Here is a 7,375-nt window from a genome sequence, read left to right as displayed (position 1 = left end):
AGAATGCTTTTATCCCCCATTTAAAATAATAAAATTTGTACGTAAAAGGCAAAATTAGAACAGGTTTTCTTTCAGGTATTACTTGGATGATTTCTTCAGAAATTCATTTATTGATTGTTTAACAGCCTTCTTATGGAAATCTTTCATGAATTTCGTTCAATTTACCTTTAAAATTTCAACGTGGAACTTTATTTTGTCAATCTCCAGAGACTACTTCAGAAAATCTAACATTAACTTTTCCAAGTATTCCTCCAAAGATTCTTTCACAAGACTCTTATGCAATTCCTGGAGTGTCGATTTGTTTTACGAGACTCCACTTAAGATTATTTCAGGAAGTCCTACATACAATCTTTGATAAATTTCTCAAGGAAGTACTTGAAGTATATATTATGGAATGTTTTCAGGCATGTTGCCATGGAGTTGTTAAGGATCAATTTAAGGTATTTTTAGAGAAATTCCTTTAAAAATCCGAGACATATTTCTAAAACAAATTCTCTAGTAATCTTTGAAGAAACTTCAATAGAAATTCCTGATGAATTCTTGGAACAATCTATGAAATAACTCCCTAATTTCTGAGAAGGTCATGGTGGATTTACTAAATAGATTGCCGATTAATTCATTGAAATGATTGTCAATTGAATCCATGGGTAATATCTTGCCAAAATTTCAGTTACAACATTCTAGAAAAACATCAAATGCAATCCCGTAAGAAATTTGTGTATAAATGAACGGAATAAATGTAGCCTAGTATTTTTATTGAAAAGGGGGTCTGAAGCGGGAATCGAACCCACACTCCTTGATACGATGCGACTAAACGCCTGGTAACACTAACCGCATGGCCACCAAACCCACAAGCCCACGAAGCCCCTAATATTCTGAAGCTTTGAAATTTCTGGCAGGATGAGCTCCTGAAAGAATTGTATGGAGAATTCACTAGAAAGGTCCCTGAAATTTCTCGAAGAATCTGAAACAAAAAAATCAGGGAGAATAATCGTGTAAAAGTCTCTAAAGGTTTCTCTGCAACATCTAGAAATATGCACCAGGATTCACTTCAAGTAGATAAGGAAAATAGTGACTTTATATAGGTATCATTATGAAGAGACTATAGAGACCTTGCATTCAAAAAAAGAGACTTATATTTAAATAAAGACTCTTAAAAAGTATCTGCTATCAGCTCTGCATGATTAGTTCACATCAGTGGTTTTCAACTGATGATGTATTCACCCTTAAGAGAAAATTAGGCATGATTACCATTATATTTGGAATTGAAATTTAACTATGAGCAATGCTGAAAGTTAATTTTTTCCATTATTCTCCAGAAAAAAAACTTATTTTAAAGGAATGAGTTCCAATGCCAATTCAAAAATTAATAGAATTCCTAAACACGTAATCTTCTTCAGATCTTTACTTTATTATTGACGCTATCAGAGCATTTGATAAGGGTTTAAATTTTTCGTACAAGTTGAATAAAAGTGATAATTTTTTCTCATTTTTTATGTCGTTCACAAATCTTGGACGACATCAAAACTTTTCTCAATTGAAAAGTTATTTTTTTTAGTTTTGCTTTGGATTTCTAATTTTCTTAAATTTGATCAATAATAACCATGATTTTCATGAAAAATAAATGAAAACGCTTTAAAATTCGACATACGTTTTTTTGTATTTTCTTTTGAAGGCCTTTTTTAATGAATTTTTAGTCATCTTAAATAAAGTATTCGTGAAATTCATTTCTGGAAAGGAGTAGACACCCTGTTTTAGTTTTTTTTAATTCTTCATTACTATCATTTCAAACATTACATTCATTTCTTATATCTAGATGTTCTGTATTAGACCACACTATCATCCTAATTTGGTAAAACAAAATTAAGATTTTATTAATATTCGGTTAACAACATTACATTTCATTTGCGGTACTAGTTCAGAATGTTTACAGGTGAGTTGATTTCACCTGCTTATAAGAGAGAAAAAAGTTTCCAATTTACTTAACCTAGTGTTCACGCCGTTTCCCCAGTATCAATAGAAAATCTTATGATTTATTTGAACTTCCAAGTGAACAGATTTAGCATGTTACAAATGTGGAATAATAGCTAAGTTTGCCTATCCTTTGTCAACAACTAAATAATCCATAAAGAACAAAATGTACAATAGGACTTGTGTTCATATAAGAATGTTTAACATTAAACCGAATTCCATTCAACAACACTGTATAAATCCCAGCTATCGCACGTAATAAACCAGTTGATAAGTAATCGTTAACCAAGAAACAAGCATTTTACTCTGGTCATCCAGTGTACAAGAACAACTGAGAACTCCCCCCTCGATCCAAGGGTGCCTTCCAGAACGATCAACATCTTGCGTTAACATTGGTCCTTCGAGCCGGATGGCGAAGGCACCGACCGCGACAAAAATATTCGTAATATTTCAAAAGTATGTGAGAATGATCGATCTTACGTCTCACACAGTGTTGAACAAACCCGAAGTTAACACATGCATGTGATCGCAAATTAACTCGATCGACAAACGAGAGAGTATGAGTGTGCACAATACGACAAGAACAACGCAAAAACGAGTGACGCCAGTAGTGTGAGGTCGACTGCGGTGAAAGACAGACCTGTTTTGAACGTAATCGAGTGCGCGAGTGTACAGAAAACCGAATAAATAGAATCATCCACCGAAACGAAAAAATGGACATGAAAGGTGTACCACTAGTGAATGATTTGGAGCAATCTCTACCATCAGCTATCCGCCGCTATTTCCAGCTTGTTTGCTTACTGGAAGCGGAAACCGTCCTACGAAAGAACTGCTCCGGATCGGACACTGCGTCACTAGTTCAGAGATGTGAGGAATTTCGGCGTGGTTTTCTCGACGCCATCTCAGCCTACCAACCCAGCACCATAATTAAGATGGAGTTTTTGCGGCTTTGATCGCAAGTAGCAATCAACTCTATCGAAAATTGCTTTCCGTGGAGGTGTCCGAGGATCCCAAGGCAGACCATCTCATCAGAGTTGACGAAGTCAATACAACAAGTGCACCAGCCAACGCGAAAATTGATGGTGTGAAGAAGAGTTATTCCAAAACGGCGACAAAAGGTGACGTGAAGTGTCTCTTGTGCTCAGAATGTCATGATCTGATCAAGTGCGCAAAATTTGAGAACATGAGGATGCTTTTTATGCCTTCAGTCCGGACACAGCAAAAGCGACTGCAGAAGCAAGACATCCTGTGAATTGTGAGGCAACCGTCATGTCACCATTGTTCACAGCATCATGAAGGTCATCGGAAAGGCGGCAGATGCTACTAGAAGTTGTCCGTGTACAATTTTCGGCTACGGACATATGCTGTACCAGTGCGACAAGTTTGGAGAATTGAAACCAGTGAAACGGATGGACTTAGTGAACCGTCATCAGCTTTGCTTGAACTGCCTCCACCCGGGGCATTCGAGGGAATATTGCGAACATCCAACCAGCTGCCGTCATTGTGGTCAACGTCACCACTCCTTGCTCCATCTTGGCCCACCAATGCAGCGCAAGTGATGCAGAAAAGGTCATTTCCTATTTGATCATTGTATGACCTGTTGAAATCTGGGTAACTGAATCGAAGCCATTTTATTTTTGAAATTTGTTGAAATACATCCTAAACTGCCCATAACTGCATATTTGTAACATTCGACAAAAGTAGGCACTGAGTAAATGGAGTACCAAGTGTGAATTTCTCGTCAGTATGGGAAGGCCCCAAAATTTCAAAACATTACCGAGAACTCAACAATGCATATATGAAGCTGAAATTTTGTACAACTAATCTCACATATTGGGTGAATAGTCAGAAAATAATTCTGATAGAAATTTTTTTGCCACAACATTACGAGGCCCACGTATAATCTCAATGTGACTGTTATGCGGTTATATTGAGCAATGTGACAAAACAACATGGTATTTTTTCCGAACTTTCTAGAACAAACACATAGATTTTATTAAGTTTGTCGAAAGTGTTTTTGATTTGATGATATTCTACGGTATTAACTCGAAATCGTCAAAAATGTCGAGGGACAAATATGCAGTTATGGGCAGTAAAGGCCTGTCCCAATTTTGGTGCCAAACGCTTAAGTTTAGGCTAAAAACACATATTTACTCAATTTTTTAATGTTTTTCTTTTGTTTAAGCCCAAAAAAACATTTTTTTTTAGATTTTGTCACACTCCTTGGCTGAAACTCAAATTTTGGGTGTATTTTGCTTTCCGTGTCCCTTCCAAAATGTCAGATAGGAACAACCCCAGTGTTAAAACTAAAAGTCCTGTGGTGTTTTTGTCGGTTAAGCGAACGTCAAACATGATCAAAACTGTCAAGGTTCATTTATGGACCCAATTTTTAAATTAAAGTTTTAATATGATGTAGCCGTTATTTGAGCGGGAAAAATTGCTAAAATAGTTGCAGTAACATGCTCTTTCGTGTCATTAAATAAAAACAAAATTTCATTAAACATTTTAGGACCCAATTGTTCATCTATCTTTGTTATAGACCACAATGAATCCCTGCCTATCATCCTTTCAACTCAGAAGATGAAACCCAATAACTTATGATCATTTCTTGTATCAAATGTGCACGTGGCCAAATTACCTTCTGCTGAATCGAACCATCGTGATAATCGTTCCTTCAACTGAATTGTCGTGTCCCATATCGATATCTCCACTAGCTGGGAGTTCCGTCCACTATTTCAAGTGGAATTTGTCCTTTTGTCAATTTTGGACAGGCAAGACTTGGCTTGCAAGCATCGATCGCTCCTTTGTTTTGGAGTTCCGCCACTTGCACAAGTGGACCTTGCTGTGCCCATCGTTGGCAAGAAGGACTCGCCTGTCTTGAGCGCTCGCGAGATAGGTATTTGGGGGTTAGTTCGAACACGGAGAGCAAATCAAAAACGGTCCAAGTAGCATCAAAAAAAGTGTACCGTCGGCTATTTGGAAAACCATAGGAGCGCATGGGATATGCACGATATCCAGTGAATCAAGATCGATACCATCGGGTTGCAGACTGCTGCAACATTCCCAACAAATATTCAAGTGATCCAACTGTAACGAATGCTTCAGGTACGTGACCAACAGCAGCTTATGCGCCACTCACCGAAGGTACCATAACTTTATACACTGTTAAGTTGACTTAACGGTTAATAAGATTGGATGCTAAATATATTGTTACACAACTATCAATGTGCAGCAGAGGTAGCGTAATCAGAACATCGAGAACCAAGTCTTCAAACGGCAGAAATGAAGATATCCTGTTTCATCGATCAAGTTTCCAGGGCTGCAAACACGTGCAGCATTTCCACTAATGTACCAACGTTACCGGAATGAACAAAAATTCCTCAATCATCGGATCACCTTGAAATCTACAGTTAGGGTAGAAGCACCGGTTTTGGCCATATGCCAGTTGTAGCCATAAGGGATTATACACCATTTTACATATCCAACCAGCATGAAACCTTTTGTGTTAAGTAGATCACATTCACATGATAGAGCTACATTCATTAACTCGTCCAAACGGATTCAAAACATAAGAAAAACAATTCATTTTCCTTATAATTTTAACTCCCATACACCTAATTTGGCCAGGGCACTCCTAATTTGGCCCTCTCATGAGAAATCAATGCGATTGGCCAATTTAGGAACCGAAATTAAATCTCTGGCCAAAACTGGTTCCGTTGGCCTACCCGGTTAAAAAATACAATACAAAAACAATATAACGTATTGCAACTGGACCATTCAATATATTGGAAATACAATACAGTATATGTAAAATGACAATACAATTACAGTACAATATATTGTTTTGAACAGTTCACTGTATGGTATATGAGATTTTTGCAATATAATGTATGGGTGGTTAAGTATCGTAACCATACAAATATAAATATTTTCTCATACAAACATTTTGAAAACACAATACGATATAATGTTCATGTATTGTCTTGATTAGCAATTCGTGTATTGTTGTACAATACAAAAACAATTCAACGAACTGTATCATGGTTGCATTCGTCTTTACAGCTAATGTCAAGTAACGTTTTTATCCGGGTATATTGACCAACGAGATTTTCAAAGCGAAAAAATGGTATTAGCTCAGTTTTGATATTTTACACACATAATATGGATTGAAAGTTTGCATTTGTCATATTTGTACTATAATTATGGCTCCCCATTTAATTTTTATTGACATTTTTTCTTAGGCTGGCCAAAACCGGTGCTTTTACCCTGAGTGCTCATGATTATTACATTTGGTAAGCACCAGTATCGACATAAGAAGTTTAATTTGTAACCTAATTATATCCCGAGTACTAAGTTACCGTTTTAGTGAACTGAATTGATTCAGCATAACCATGATTCTTACGATGAATAAATACTACAATAGTCTTGTTTTTATTGAAATATTGTATATTTCAAGGGCGGCGGTATATGTTCACGCCGTTTCCCCAGTATCAAAAGAAAATCTTATGATTTGTTTGAACTTCCAAGTGAACAGATTTAGCATGTTACAAATGTGGAATAATAGCTAAGTTTGCCTATCCTTTGTCAACAACTAAATAATCCATAAAGAACAAAGTGTATACAGTAGGAGTTGTGTTCATATAAGAATGTTTAACATTATACCGAATTCCATTCAACAACACTGTATAAATCCCAGCTATCGAACGTAATAAACCAGTTGATAAGTAATCGTTAACCAAGAAACAAGCATTTTACTCTGGTCTGGTCTGGTCTCTATTCTGGTCTTACTCTGTTCTGGTGAGAACTCCCCCCTCGATCCAAGGGTGCCTTCCAGAACCATCAACATCTTGCGTTAACACCTAGCTTAACCTAAATATATAACGTTTTAATCGTGGCAATAGAAGATTGCAAAGATTTTTGTCAAAAATTATATTTTTTATATTTGACATTTGATCTTATGTTTCAACATTGGTTATTCTATGTAACTTTACCAGGGAGGAAGCTTCAGAATCATTTTCAAAATTTTATTTTGAATCCACTGCAGAGCTTTCTTCCTGGTATTACAACAGCTAGTCCATATTGGTACAGCATACAACATGGCTGGCCTGAAAATTTATTTGAATATCAAAAGCTTGTTCTTAAGACTTGTGGGCTTCGTGGCCGCGCGGTTAGTGTCGTCAGGCAATGAGCGCATCGTGTCATGGAGTGTGGGTTCGATTCCCGCTGCAGCCATTGAAACTTTTCGTCAGGAATGTTTCTCGCAGGGCAGGCAATCGTCAGCTTCGTCACAGTGCGATCTCCTTTCTCTAACGAAGGAGGCGTTTATTGTATATTCTCTTGCTATGCACAAAACGGCGAATGTCATCCCAGAATTGCTTGTATTGGCGATTTAAGGTGATACATC

This window comes from Aedes aegypti, chromosome 3, assembly GCF_002204515.2.
Source record: "Aedes aegypti strain LVP_AGWG chromosome 3, AaegL5.0 Primary Assembly, whole genome shotgun sequence".
Classification (NCBI taxonomy): domain Eukaryota; kingdom Metazoa; phylum Arthropoda; class Insecta; order Diptera; family Culicidae; genus Aedes; species Aedes aegypti.
This window is presented reverse-complemented; position numbering follows the sequence as displayed.